Source organism: Dendrobates tinctorius, unplaced genomic scaffold (genome assembly GCF_039654945.1).
Source record: "Dendrobates tinctorius isolate UK_male_01 unplaced genomic scaffold, ASM3965494v1 ptg000308l, whole genome shotgun sequence".
NCBI lineage: Eukaryota > Metazoa > Chordata > Amphibia > Anura > Dendrobatidae > Dendrobates > Dendrobates tinctorius.
Window position 1 is genome coordinate 3,940,504 of NW_027361975.1, and position 15,311 is coordinate 3,955,814.

Consider the following 15,311-nt stretch of genomic DNA (forward strand, 5'->3'; position numbering starts at 1 on the left):
TTTGAGGTTATTAAGGATTTGAATTTATTTGTATGAAAATTGAAATGGCACAAACATTTTGCTAGAGAGAACAGACAAATTTGCTCAGAACTGGGAATATCTGATGAAATGCTAGAGGATATCAGATTACTATACAGTTTAAGTGACCCGATCGCCACCAATAAGGGTGTTGGCCCTTTTACTAATCTTAAGAACAAGGGTCAGAAAATGCCCCCTTTTCAAAGGGATATATGTTCTATTGATGTTTTTTTGAAATTGGCTACAGATGATTTGAGAGCTCTTGAAAGACAGAAACAAAGAGGCAGACATAATTTGACTAAAATGGAAATGACTGCCCTATGTAATTTGGAAAAAGATCGTTTGATTACAATTAAGAAATCTGATAAAGGGGGCAATATTGTGATAATGAATACAAATGATTATTGTAAGCTTTGTAATACATTATTACAGGACAGGAATTGTTATGAGATTCTTGTCAGGAACACCGCAATGCACTTGTTCACTGAGCCAGTGCGCGTGTCTGGAGTACAAAAACTGTGCTCAAAGATACCTGTGGAGTGGGGCAGCAGCGGTGAAGATGCGTGCTTCAGACTAACAGGGCCTGAAGCACGTGACTGCTGGGGGCGTGGCCTAAGCTCCACAGAGTTAGGAGCTGAAGGAAAACTCCTAGAAAGGTAACTGCGGGACAAGTTACCAAGGGGCATAGGCAGATACGTAAACCAGATTAAGCCGGGGTCAAAGCACGAGATAGCACAACAATACCAAAGGGTTAGACAGAACAGATAGTCAGGATGTAGCAATAGATCAGGAAACCAGAACGGGCAATAGACGGTACAATAGGGACAAACTGTAACGGAGTAACGATAGCCAAGCCAGGAGGTCAGAACCGGAGAAGACGATAGTACCAAAACGTGAGACAGAGAACAGAGTGAGGGGACAGACCGGGTCATACATGGGAATCAAACAAGCAATGCAGTATACAAGCACACCAGGGGTCAGACACACAGCCAGAATAACAGTATAGCTGACAGGGAATCCTAGTCTGGAGTGAGTATAAATACCCCTCCCAGATCCAAAGAGAGGCCGGCAAAAGTTAACCCTGTGAGAACAGGACATTAACCATGTCCTAACCATGACAGTACCCCCCTCTTAATGGGGGGCCACTGGACCCCCAGGTTTCTCCGGGTATCTGGCATGAAAAGCCCGCACCAGTCGATCAGCGTGCACCGAACTGGCCGGAACCCATGACCAATCCTCAACAGAATATCCCTTCCAATGAATAAGGTACTGAAGTCTCCGGCGCACCCACCGTGAATCAATGATGCACCCTACCTCGTTCTCCAGTTGACCCTCTACCAACACTGGTGGAGCCAAAGATGAGGGATCTTCTCTAACTGTCCCCACAGGTTTTAATAGGGACCTGTGGAAGACGTTAGATATTTTGAAGGAGGTGGGCAACTGTAATCTGTATGCCACCGGGTTGATCACCTCTACAATCTTATATGGGCCAATAAATTTTGGGCCCAACTTCATAGAGGGTATTTTAAGTTTGATGTTACGGGTGGACAACCAGACTTTTTCCCCCACTGTTAACGCAGGACCCAACCCCCTCCTCCTGTCCGCAAAATGTTTGTACTTCTTCTGGGCTTTGGAGATGTTCCCCTGCACCTCCCTCCAGAGGGTTTTTAACTGTTGTACCATCCCCTCGGCACCAGGGCAATCCGAATCCATACAGGAAAATTCCCCAAACTGCGGAACAAACCCATAATTGACCTGAAAGGGAGACTTTCCGGTAGACTGATTAATACGACAGTTGAATGCAAATTCTGCCATGGACAATACCTCACACCAGTCTTCCTGTCTGGAGGAGGCCAGGCATCTCAGAATCTGCTCCAACGACTGGTTGGTGCGTTCAGTCTGTCCGTTGGATTCCGGGTGATAGGCAGAGGAGAATGACAACGTGACCCCCAACTTGATACAAAACGCTCTCCAAAACCTGGCCACAAATTGCACACCCCTGTCCGACACCACGTTCACGGGCACTCCATGCAATCGAACAATGTGCTGTATAAACAAGCGGGCCAAGGTTTCAGCAGATGGTAACGCAGGTAATGGCACAAAGTGGGCTTGCTTAGAAAATCTATCAACCACTACCCATACCACTGAGTTGCCCTTGGAAGATGGAAGATTAGTGATAAAGTCCATGGACAGGTGTGTCCATGGTTTATCCGGAATTGGCAAAGGCACCAATTCCCTGGCCGGCCGGACCTGAGAGCTTTTAGAGCGCGCACACCCCACAAGTATTTTCAAACCTTTTTATATCAGTACCCATAGAGGGCCATCAAAAACCCCTAGCTACTGCCCCCCGGGTAGCTGCAATACTAGGGTGTGCACTCAACACAGAATCATGAAATTCTTAAAGGAGTGTGAGACGGAATTGTTTGGGTACAAACAATTTACCTGGGGGTTTATTCCTGGGAGCTTGTGCTTCCAGAATCTCTCTCTGTAACTCAGAGGAGATTTCGGCTACAAGCATTCCTGGATGAAGAATGGAGGAAGGAGGTTCTGGAGGGGACACAGAATCAAAACTTCGAGATAAGGCATCCGCCTTTACATTTTTAGACCCTGGTCGGAACGTGATGGTAAAATGAAATCGAGAAAAAAAAAAGTGCTCACCGAGCCTATCTGGGGGTCAATCTCTTAGCAGACTCGATATAGGCCAGGTTTTTATGATCAGTGATGACCGTAATGGGATGTGCGGCCCCCTCCAAAAAATGTCTCCATTCTTCAAAGGCCAATTTAACCGCTAACAATTCCCTGTTACCGACATCATAGTTTCTCTCGGCCGAAGAGAACTTCTTAGAGAAAAAGGCACAGGGTTTGAGGTTAGTCATGGTAGAGGGGCCCTGTGACAATACTGCCCCCACCCCCACCTCCGAAGCGTCGACCTCGACGATAAAAGGTCTTGACGAATCGGGTTGTACCAACACAGGGGCTGTGGTAAAACACTTCTTTAATGTAAGGAAGGAATTTTTTGCGGCCACGGACCAATTTTTTACATCTGCCCCTTTAAGAGTGAGGTCCGTCAAGGGTTTCACCACCTGCAAGAATCCTTTAATGAACTTCCTATAATAATTAGCGAAGCCCAGAAATCGCTGCAACCCCTTCAGGTCATGAGGCTGCACCCAATCGGTAATGGCTTAAACCTTCCCTGGATCCATGCAGAAGCCCTCCCCGGATACAGTTACACCCAGAAAAGACAGTTCTTGCATAAAAAATGAGCACTTCTCCAGCTTAGCATACAAATGGTTCTCCCGGAGTCTCATAAGAACCGTATGTAAATGGTGTAAGTGTGACTGACTGTCCTCAGAGCATATCAAGATGTCATCCAAGTAGATGACTACATAACGCCCAATCAAGTCAGAAAAAACAACATTAATGAAGTTCTGAAAAACAGCAGGAGCGTTAGTGAGGCCGAAGGGCATAACCAGGTTTTCAAACAGCCCCTCAGTTGTCAGGAACGCTGTTTTCCATTCGTCCCCCTCCCGGATCCTTATAAGGTTATAAGCCCCTCGTAGATCGAGCTTAGAAAACCATTTGGCCCCCGTGAGTTGGTTGCATAGATCAGGAATCAACAGGAGAGGGTACGTGTTCTTAACAGTAATTTTGTTCAGTTCCCGAAAGTCGAGACACGGTCGCAACCCACCATCTTTTTTCCTTACAAAGAAAAACCCCGCTGCCACGGGTGAGACCAAGGGCCGAATATGCCCTTTGCGAAGGCTCTCTTTGATGTACTCTTTCATAGCTTGGCGCTCAGGCCCGGACAAATTAACAAACGAGCCTTGGGTAATTTGGCTCCAGGTACTAAATCGATAGCACAATCAAATGGTCTATGTGGTGGGAGCGCCTCAGCCTCGCTTTCAGAAAACACGTCTTCAAAGTCTCTCAGGTACTCCGGAATACCATCCAGACTGACAGACGACACAGATACAGATCTTATCGGATTGACAAAAGGAACCGGGTTACAACACAGACCATTATCATTACATCCCCATCGGATGATCTCCCCTTCACCAAATCAATGAGAGGATTGTGGCGTTGCAACCAGGGCATCCCCAATACCAGTCCTGCAGGCAGATTATTCATAATGAAACAACTTAACTTTTCCACATGAGTGGAACCCATTTTCATAGAAAAAACTTCAGACATAAAGCAAATTCCATCCCGGGTAAGAGGGGATAAATCCACAGCCACAATTTTAACAGGGTCTTTTAACCTGACTGTCCCTATCTTATTAAGAGTCACAACTTGGGCATCAATCAGATTAATGGAGGAACCACAGTCAACAAAGGCGGTGGTCATAACAGGACCGCCAGCAAGTTCCAATTCAACCTGGAGCACCATTTTTGTACATGAGAAAATAGCTTAGTTACTCACCGATAACGGTGTTTCTCAGAACCCATGACAGCACCACGGAGAGAGGGGATCCGCCCTTCAGGGACAGGAACCTACAGATAAAAAGGGCGGTACCTCTCCTCCGCCTTCAGTTGGTTACAGAGCATCAGAGGGTCTCCAGGTTAGTTAGACAACAGAAATATATGCATAACATTATAATATTGCTTATTATCAGAAGCACCGTGTCTAAACGGAAACACTCTACTAACAGTAAAACGTGCCCACCACACTCGTGAAGGGGAGGGGAATAAGCGGGTGCTGTCATGGGTTCTGAGAAACACCGTTATCGGTGAGTAACTAAGCTATTCTCCCTCACCCATGACAGCACCACGGAGAGAATTACAGAGATTGGTAGCTTAGGGAGGGACCACCGCCTGAAGGACCCTACTCCCGAAGGTCAGGTCAGACGTAGAGGCTAGATCTAATCTATAGTGCCTAAAAAAGGTCGAAGGTGATGACCAGGTGGCCGCCTTACAGATTTTTTCTATTGATACCTCAGATCTTTCAGCCCATGCGGTCACCATCACTCCTGTGGAATGGGCTCTCAACCCTTCCGGAATGGTATTTTCACTGGATGAATATGCCAGGGCAATCGCATCCCTTATGCACCTTTCCAGGGTACTCTTAGATGCTTTGAGTCCCTTCCAAGGTCCCTGAAAACACACAAGGAGAGAGCCTTCCTTCCTACATTTCTTGGTGGCCTCTAGATACTGCACTAGGCACCTCATCACGTCTAAGGTGTGGAATTTGTCTTCTCCCTTCTTTTTAGGATTTGGGCAGAATGAAGGAAGGACTACCTCTTGGGACTTATAGAAGTGTGATGACACTTTGGGTAGATATGCCAGGTCAGGCTTTAAAATGACCCTATCATCTAGAATCTTTGTGAAAGGTGGCCCTACTGATAAAGCTTGCATATCGCTCACTCTGCGAGCTGATGTTAGCGCCAAAAGAAGCACTGTTTTTAACGACAGGATTCTTAGGGATGCTGAGTGAATAGGTTCGAATGGAGGGCCTGTTAGCGTGGATAGTACAAGATTTAGATCCCATGATTGTAATCTTTGATTAGCTATCGGCCCGGATCTGGATACGGCCTTAGTAATCTGTCACCCAGGGATTACCTACCACATTATGGTTATAAAGGTGCCCAAGGCCTCTACTTGTACCTTTAATGTGTTGACCGCTAGACCCTGTTCTAGGCCCTTTTGTAGAAATTCTAGGATTTTGTCAATGTGAACCTCATCCTGAACCTTTACCTCCGAAGTGGATAAGAATTTTTTCTCTCTTTTTTTTTTTTTTTTTGTAGTGTAGTTATCAGGTTCTCTGAAATTCCTCTGTCTCTCATCAGTGCCCTCTCAAATTCCATGCTGTTAAATGGAATCTCCCTGCCTGAGGGTGTAACACTGGCCCCTGCGATAGCAGGTCCAGGAGATCTGGGAGGATCCATGGGTCGGTTAGAGAGAATATTCTTAGCCAGGAGAACCAGGTTCTTTTGGGCCAGAAGGGGGCTATTAAAATCATTCCTGCCCCATCCTCCCTGACTTTTCTTAACACTGCTGGGATCAGCATGATCGGGGGAAAGGCATATGTTAGGCCCCATGTCCATGGGAGTATGAAGGCGTCCAGAGCTAGAGGATTCCCCCTGGGGTCTATGGAGCAGAAAGTTTCCACTTTTTGTTTCTGAAGTCGGCAAACAGATCTATGCCCGGGTCCCCCCACATTTTTACAATCTGCCGAAAAACGGACCGCTTTAGGACCCATTCCCCTTGTCATAATTGGGAGCGACTTAGAAAGTCTGCCCTTTGATTCTCCGTGCCCCGGATGTGTAGTGGTGACAGAGATAGCAGGTTTGCCTCTGCTAATTTGAGGACTCTGGAGAATGTTTCCATTAGGGCTCGGGACCTGGTTCCCCCCTGATGATTTATATATGCTATTGTGACTCGATTGTCCGAAATATGCGGACATGATGACCCCGGAGCAGGGGTAAGAAGTGTACTAATGCGTAGCCCACTGCTAAGAGCTCTCACTGGTTCGAGGAGGCTTCTAATTCTTGAACTCCCCACGTACCCTGGGCCACTTCGTTGTTCATGTGTGCTCCCCACCCTGTGGGACTGGCATATGTGGTAGCTATGTGTGTTATTTTTGGTTACCCAGGGGATCCCTTTGGAAGGGTTGTCTTGGCTTTTCCACCAGGTTAGGGAATGAGTAGTTTTTGAATTTAGGGTAATACGACCCTCTAGGTGTCCCCCTACTGCAGACTAGTTGGCTAGTACATCCCACTGTAGAACTCTCGTGTGTAACTGAGCCCATTGGACTGCTGGCAGGCAGGCGGAGCGAGAACCTAGTCGTGACATCGCTTTTCTTAATGTCATGGAGGGATTTTGGATGGCTCTTGTTACAATTTGAGCGATTTTCTCCTTCTTGCGGTCTGGGAGGCGGCACTCTTGAATGTTTGAGTCCAATATTAGACCCAAGAATTCCTGTACTCTGCTGGGCTCTGATCTTGATTTTTTAGATTCAGGAGCCAGCCCAGGCCTTGCAGAGTGCCCATCACTCTGTCCCCCTGTTCCCAGCGTTTTTGAACCAAGCTGGTTGCTATTAAAAAATAGTCCAGATACGGGATTAATATTATGTCTTGCTCCCTTATATGGGCCATCATCTCTGCCCGTGGAGCTACAGATATTCCGAATAGCAAGGCTCTATACTGGAGTTCTCTTATCTCGCCCTTTATCGAGACAGCTAACCTGAGATATTTCCTGGAGTTTTTGTGAATGGGGATGTGATAATAGGCGTCGCTGAGATCCAACACCGAGATTGGTGGTGGACCTGATTGACTCCAAAAAAATTTTTTTTTTTTTTAATTTATAATTGTCTGAAACCTGCCGCCTGGCTTGGTCACCAGGAAAAAGAGGGGAGTAAAACCCCTTGCCCCTTCCCTGCAGGGGAACCTCCTGGAGGGCTCCTTTTTCTACCAGGCTTAGGACTTCGTTTCCTAGGGCTTTCTGCTCTTGCATACTGGATCTTAGCGGAGTCATTACATACTTTTGAGGCGGGAGGGAGAGAAGTTTATCCTTAGGCCCTCCTGGATTAGGGGTTTACTGTCCATGGGTTGTTTGATATTCTTTTCCAGGCTGGGAGAAAAAAGGGTTAACCTTCCCCCCACCCTGAGCAAACTGTCACCTAGAGGGCTTTTTGTCTCAGGACAAGTTGCCGAGGAGGAACCCTCTATCTCTTCTCTTGTCAGCCCACTTTGCTCTCTCGGTGGTCTCCGCAAAAGAAACTTTCTATTCCGAAAGGGCCTCTTAGCTGCATTTGAGAGTGCTGCTGCTTTGGACGATAACCAGACTGAGTCTGCGGATGAGTCCGCTAGGAAGGCAGCCGCTCCCCTTATTACTGGGATAGAGTCTAGGATTTTATCGCTTGGCGTCCCGCTATGGCTGGCCTGAGGTTACCTCCAGCTAACTGCCATGCACCTTTAAGAAAGGTATCTGCCTTTTTATCTAGGGGACCCCTGAGGGTGCCCATGTCCTCAAAGGGGAGGGCAAAATTTTTTTTTTTTTTTTTTTGAGGCCTTTGCGACAGCTACATCGAGCTTCGGGCCCCTTTCCTCACAGGGATATTTCCTTTTAAGGGAAGGGACCGTGGTGTTTTTCCTGTCCGGTTTATCCCATTCTTTTTGATTAGACCCCGCACATTTTCATTTAGCGGGAACACTCTCCGCGCCTTTTCTGGCCCAGTCCCCCGAACATTATGTCCTGGACTATTTTATCCGGCCTAGGGTCCAGCACCCCCATGGTAGACGTTACCGCTTTCACTAGTTTGTCCACCTCGTCTAGGGGGAAGCAGTGACGCCCCTCTGTTTCCTCGTCTGAGGATGAGGAACTGGAATCTGAGGGTTTTGACGTGATTTCTCCCGATGTCGAGGAATCTGACTGGGAAATCACTATTGTGTCTTTCTTTTTTTTTTTTTTTTTGATTTGTCCCTATGCTTAAGGGATATAAGGGCACTCTGACCTCCAATTTAATCGCAGCTTTTAGGTCAGAGGCCAAATCCGGAGTTTCCTAACAGAGGATTTCTTTTGTACATGGTTCCGTTTTTTTTTTTTTTTTTTCGCACTCGATGTTTTCTTTGCTTTGGCTTTTGCCCCCGGTGGTCACTGGGGTTATAGCAGTTTTTGGCCCCTGATCATTTGACCATTCCCTTTTCCCATGGGGTCACATGGTCTAGGCAGGTGTTGGTGATAGCGTCTTGTGAAGCCACTGCAGAAACCTGGTGGAGTTACCAGCTGGCTTGAAGCCACTGCTGAAACTGGTGTTGAACTCTGGCTGCCTGGTGTCCGCAGCAGAGTGAGATGGTGAAGGTGGCAGCTGGCTCTGAGGTGTAGAACCACTCTCTCAAGAAATAGGTAGGGGACTAGCACAAGTGGGGCACCCCTTTTCTTTTCCCCTTCTTTCCCTAGTAAGGGAAATGGAACTTTTAATACAATGGTGAACATTCACGAAGATCACTCACCCAAAGGTATGCGGCTGCAGGTATCGATTCGGGAGATGGAGTCAGGTCCTGAATAGGCTGCACTCCTGGTGGCGATTTGCTCCTTGCAGCTGACGTGCTATGCTGCGTGGAGTGACTACTGGAACGACCATCTGTACTGCGTTCTTTTGACGATGATTGTGGTGGTGGTGCTGCTGCTGCTAAAGCTGCTGCCTGGCATGCTGCTCCTGTTGCTGGTCACTATCCCCTTCAGGATCGCCTCCAGCCTGGAGCGCTTGTGCAGCCACCATTTTAAAATTTCCCGGCTGGCGTCACCGCTCCCATCCTGCACCGCGGTCCCCGGGAGAGCGCTCCTGCGCATGCGCCGGTTCTAGGGACCCGGAAGCTGGCTTCTACTTCCGGGGCGGCCGCCATCTTGGTACACCTCTGTAACCCGGCGCCGCCCGCATGTTTACCGGGTCCCCACGAGCCCCGACTTCCTCTCCGGAGCGGCGGCTCCGGCGTCACTCCCGCCCGCTCACCCGGCAGCCCGCATGGGCCCCAGCAGTGGCGGCTTCGGGCACCGCACCTTCCCGAGGCAGGGGCCTTCCCGCTGCCACCACCGGTCAGGCCGGCCCCGGATCCTGGACACACGAAAGGTACCGTCCTGTGGGTCCCTCCGTGAGGGACAGGAACCCAACTGAAGGCGGAGGAGAGGTACCGCCCTTTTTATCTGTAGGTTCCTGTCCCTGAAGGGCGGATCCCCTCTCTCCGTGGTGCTGTCATGGGTGAGGGAGAAAATGTATTTGGGAGTCTGGACAACCTCCTCGATTGTTGCTCAGACTCAGTCATTTCTCTGATGGTTTCTCTGAAGAAGGGCAGGAGGGGCAATTCCTTTTCCAATGTCCAGAGGCTCCACAGTAAAAGCATAGTAAATTGTCTCTACGGTGCCTTCTCTCTTTCTCCTTAACCGAGACTGACCCAACCTCCACGGGCTCAGATACAGGTGCAGTGTCACACAATTTGAGGTACAAGGGAGACTCTTGTTGCTTCATTCCTCTAGCACGAAGTCTCCGGTCCATATGGACCGCCTGCATCATGGCATCCTCCAGGGTATCAGGAGGGGGATGTAATGCCAGAGCGTCCTGCAGACGGTCAGACAGGCCCCTGCGGAGCAACCCCCTCAGGGCGGCGTCGTTCCAGGATACTTCGGCGGTCCAACGTCTAAACTCTGAGCAGAACCATTCAGCAGAGTGCCTCCCCTGTGTCACACTCATCACCATATCCTCTGCCAGACACACTCTATCAGGCTCTTCATAAATGTGCCCCAGAGCCTCAAAGAACAAATTCACAGACATACATTCAGGAGCAGAGGGAGAGAGAGAGAAAGCCCATGCCTGTGGAGCCCCCCAAAGTAGGGAAATGACTACCCCCACCCTCTGGAACTCATCCCCGGAGGAGCGGGGCCTCAGAGAAAAAAAAAAGCTTGCATCCTTCTCTGAACGACCTGAACTCCCTATTAATCCCTGAGAAAGGGTCTGACAATTTGAACGGAGATTCGGGGGATGCCAATGACACATCTCTATCCCCAGCACTAGGAGCCCCTGCAGCGACAGCCCCATGCACAGTATCCACCAACTGTTGCTGGGTATGGGCCATCGTGCGCTGTTCCACATTAAGTTTGTGGAACATTTGGGTCAGGTGCTTGACCTGATCAGCCAAAGCTTGCATGGAATCCATGAAGATAACTTTTTTTTTTTTCCCTCAGAGAGAAAAAAACCCTGAAATAGTCAGCTATAATGTCAGGAACACCGCACTGCACTTGCTCACTGAGCCAGTGCATGTGTCCTGAGTAGAAAAACGGTCAAAAATACCTGTGGAGCGGGGCAGCAGCAGTGAAGATGCGTGCTTCAGACTAACAGGGCCTGAAGCACGTGACTGCTGAGGGTGTGGCCTAAGCTCCACAGAGCTAGGAGCTAAAGGAAAACTCCTAGAAAGGTAACTGCGGGACAAGTTCCCAAGTGGCATAGGCAGAGACGTAAATCAGATTAAGCCACGGTCAAAGGGTTAGACAGAATGGATAGTCAGGACATAGCAATAGATCAGAAAACCAGAACGGGCAATAGACGGTACAATAGGGACAAACTGTAACGGAGTAACAATAGCCAAGCCAGGAGGTCAGAACCGGAGAAGTCGATAGTACCAAAACATGAGACAGAGAACAGAGTGAGGGGACAGACCGGGTCATACATGGGAATGAAACAAGCAATGCAGTATACAAGCACACCAGGGGTCAGACACACAGCCAGATTAACAGTATAGCTGACAGGGAATCCTAGTCTGGAGTGAGTATAAATACCCCTCCCAGATCCAAAGAGAGGCCGGCAAAAGTTAACCCTGTGAGAACAGGACATTAACCATGTCCTAACCATAACAATTCTGTCATCAAATTCAATGAAGGACTATCTTTCTGATTTGAATACCTTGGCTAAAATGGGATTTGACAATCGGGTCATATCCAAACAAGAACACAATTTCACCTGTTCAAAATTTCCTATCTTGGTCACTTTTTACTGTCTACCGAAACTACACAAGGGCCTAGATTCCTTGAAAGGAAGACCTGTTGTGTCAGGGGTAGACAGCCTGACACAGAATTTGAGTATTTATTTGGACCATGTTATTTATTTATTTGACCTAAGACCTTTTGTTATAAGTCTCAATTCCTATTTATGTGATACCAATGACCTCCTGAGGAGATTGGAAGGTCTCATATTTGATGGTGATGTATTACTAACAAGCATTGATGTTGAATCATTGTATTCATCTATCCCTCATGATAAGGGTTTGGCAGTGGTGGATTTCTTTTCAAAAGGTCGTGGTTATCAACTCTCTAACCATAATGAGTTTGTGTTGAAAAGTTTGGAATTTTGTCTACTAAGAAATGTTTTCGTTTTTGACAGAAAGTACTTCCACCAGCTCAGGGGGACCGGGATGGGGAGTCCTTGTGCCCCATCATACGCTAATCTTTTCCTGGGCTGGTGGGAGGAAATAGTTGTCTTTGGTGATATCCCAATGGTGGGTAGTGAGAGGATTTCACTATGGGTAAGATTCATTGACGACATCCTGATTGTATGGAGAGGAAATGAGGTCCAATTCAAAGAATTGGTTGATAATTTGAACATAAATGATCTCAATCTGTATTTTACTTATGAGATATCTGATAAACAACTCCCATTTCTAGATTTGCTGATTGAGAAGAAAATTGATGGAACACTAATAACAAAAACATATAGAAAGAGTACTGCTACCAACTCACTCCTCAGGTCGGAGAATAACCATCCTTTACCCTTGAAGAAGGGAATTCTAAAGGGCCAATATATGTGCCTACGTTGAAACTGATCAGATGATACAGATTTCAAAATACAGGCGGCTGATCTGGGCAGCAGATTCATGGAAAGAGGGTATCCTAAAAATGTATTGGCTAAGGCATACAGAGAGACGAGGATTATGGAACGCTCGAACTTACTAGCTCCTAAGGCTGACATTGATTCCACAGATGAGACATGTAGATTTATTACCACATACTCTAATCGGGCGTACCAAGTGAAAAACATCTTGACAAAACACTGGCCCATCCTACAAATGGATGAAGATGTTGGCAATTTTGTTCAAACTACTCCATTTGTTACATATCTTAGGGGAAGATCGTTAAACGATAAATTAGTGCACAGCCATTACATTACACCAACAGAAAAAAATGGTTGCTTTGCAATGTAAAAGGATGTTTTAAATGTGGTGGCTGTACAGTATGTGATTTTGTAATGCAGACAAAGTCCTTTACAAGTAATGTGACTGGAAGGAATTTTACGATCAAGGCCTTCATTAAATGTAAAATAAAATGCATTGTCTATAAAATGACATGTCAATGTGGATTGGAATACCTTGGCAAAACAAAGAGAATTCCGTAAAAAAATTGGAGAACATCTCAGAAATATACGGAATCAAAAGGATACCCCAGTAGCCAGGCATGTAAACAGTGTGCATTCTGGCAATTTAAGAGCTGTTAAATTTGTGGATATAGACCAAATAAGGACACCACCAAGGGGTGGGGATTGGGACCGCCGTATTCTACAAAGAGAAACCAAGTGGATGTATCAATTAGATACGACGGCCCCTAAAAGTTTAAATGAGCAGTTGTCATATAGCGGTTTCCTGTGAAGTTGGTATCTATAGGGTCAGAAAGGGACAGCCGTCGTGGAGCGGAGGCGCCACTTGCGCAGTTCTTTAGGGTGCCAACCTCCGCTGTTAGTAAGGGGCCAGTTTCAATATAGTGTTTTAATAGTGAGTGAAACAATGCTTTTGTCACTGCTATATCTATTAATCGTACTGGTTATTAGAAAAAAAATTATTTCTCCTTCCATCTTTCCTTCCTTTCTGTGCACTTATACTTAGGGCAGTATAGGGTGATTGCAGTAGGGACAGGTTTGTAGGGTGCCAACCTCCGCTGTTAGGAAGGTATAAGTTGTAGTGTAGGTTTTTTGTAAGGAAAGTATGTTAGACACAGCACTTAATTTTTTCAAGCTTTTTGTCCTTCTTTGGTCGTTCTCTCAATTTTCTTTGAATCTGCTGCCCTGTGCCTGCATTAAGTTTGTAATGTTCCCTCAGGGAAATGTGATATTGAAATATAACTAGGGATTGTATGTTCTTCTGTCAAGCTCATGATTACTATATCTTTTTGACCTCCTTGCTAAAATCAACTAAAATTCATTGCTGCTAGTACCTTTTGGATCCTGTGAACTTTGTATGCTCATGCACGAGTTCTGTGTTATTTTTTAGCAGGGATGTGATTTTTACCTGCCTTATAAATATATGTATTCTGCTATCTAATTTATATTTACTATCATCTGGATAGTATATACAGAATGTGCAGAATAAGTGCGGTATGGCGGTCACCGGGTGTATGATCTAGTCTCTAGGACCTTTGGTGACATCAGAGTCACATGATGCGTCATGTGACACCATCTGAACCGCAGACTGTGTTCCATGGACAGGAAGTCAGCGCTCTAAGAACCGGAAGTGGTTATCTGACCCTGTGAGAAAGCGCGAATAGTACCTTATAAAGAGCAATGGTGATTACATAATAACATATGCATCACCTTATGAATTCATTCGTCCTTTTCAGTGAAGGACGGGGTGAGATTGTTCCATATTTATGCCTTTTTGCCTGCATTATAATGCTTACTTAGCATAGGTCTTTTTCTCTTTAGGTGTTGATATAAGCTGATTATAGAGGATAAAAACAACACTTTATTTGATCTGTTATGCTAATGAGGTATTTGAATGTGATATGTGATCTCATACTGGATAAAACTAGGTTGATTTTGATCCTTTAGGCTAATTGGGTGCTGCAATGACCTATATAACTTTTTTATTACCTATGGCATAAAATTGCTTGGTGCAGTTGTGTGTAGCACTATTTGTATTATTTTTTTGCCCCTTTGGAGTACACTGTTGGTTTGTTTTGTTTGATGATTTTATGAAAGTTTGCAAAAAGACTTTTTAAATTTATATATTAAAAGTTATATTTTATCTCCAATTTGCTAATACCTCTTGACTACCCTGTCTCACGGCTTGTCCGAGAATAGTGGCTAAACTTCACAAAGGCCCCTATATATAGCATAACATAAGCCCACACACAGCACTCTATATATAGTATAAGACCCATTATCTACAGTATGAGCCCTCACATAGCCCCCTATGTATGTATAAGCCCCCATATAGAGTATTAGACACACACAATCCACTTATATAAAGTATGAGCCCACACACAGTCCCCCTATATACAGTTTGAACCCCCACATAGCCCAGTGAGCCCTTGGCTATGGGAAGGAGAGGAGGAGGAAGAAAAAAAAGTCTGCGGTTTTTAGGGGCACGGGCCCTTTAAAAGCACAGGCTGCATATGTGCAGGGGCGCGCGCACACAGCGTTCATTACCTGAACCGCCGAGACGCACATCCCGATCAATTCTGGCAAGTGTGCGCTAATTGTTACCGGTGTATGATGTCAGTGTTATGTGTAAGAGTCAGCCAAGGCGGTAGTCGTGGCTGAGGTAAACGGCTCAGGCACCCCCCTGTTCTTCCCTCACAAAGACATGACAGCTGTCTGTCAGCATACATGTTGCTCGATTCTTCTTACCTTCAGGGCCTTCCCCAGGTGGCTGTGCATTTTTTCCAACTCTATTGGCAAACATGAAGACACAGTCCAATTCCAACTTTAAACAAGAAACTTTACTCTTTTGTGTTCAGTCTTTTCTCTTCAGTGACAGCATTGACATTAGGTAACACACAATTTGCCTTCTTCACTTTCCCTAGTTTCTCACTGTCACCTTC

General features: G+C 46.3%; 1 long non-coding RNA gene across 1 annotated transcript; it reads right to left on the reverse strand.

Moving 5' to 3' along the window:
• Nucleotides 1–5,769: 5,769 nt before the first annotated feature.
• LOC141073621 (uncharacterized) lies at nt 5,770–9,324 on the reverse strand. Its single transcript, XR_012227021.1, has 2 exons — nt 8,763–9,324; nt 5,770–8,722 (listed from the first exon to the last, which is right to left on the reverse strand). It is a non-coding gene; the product is annotated as an uncharacterized lncRNA (long non-coding RNA).
• Between the last annotated feature and the right edge of the window lie 5,987 nt (nt 9,325–15,311).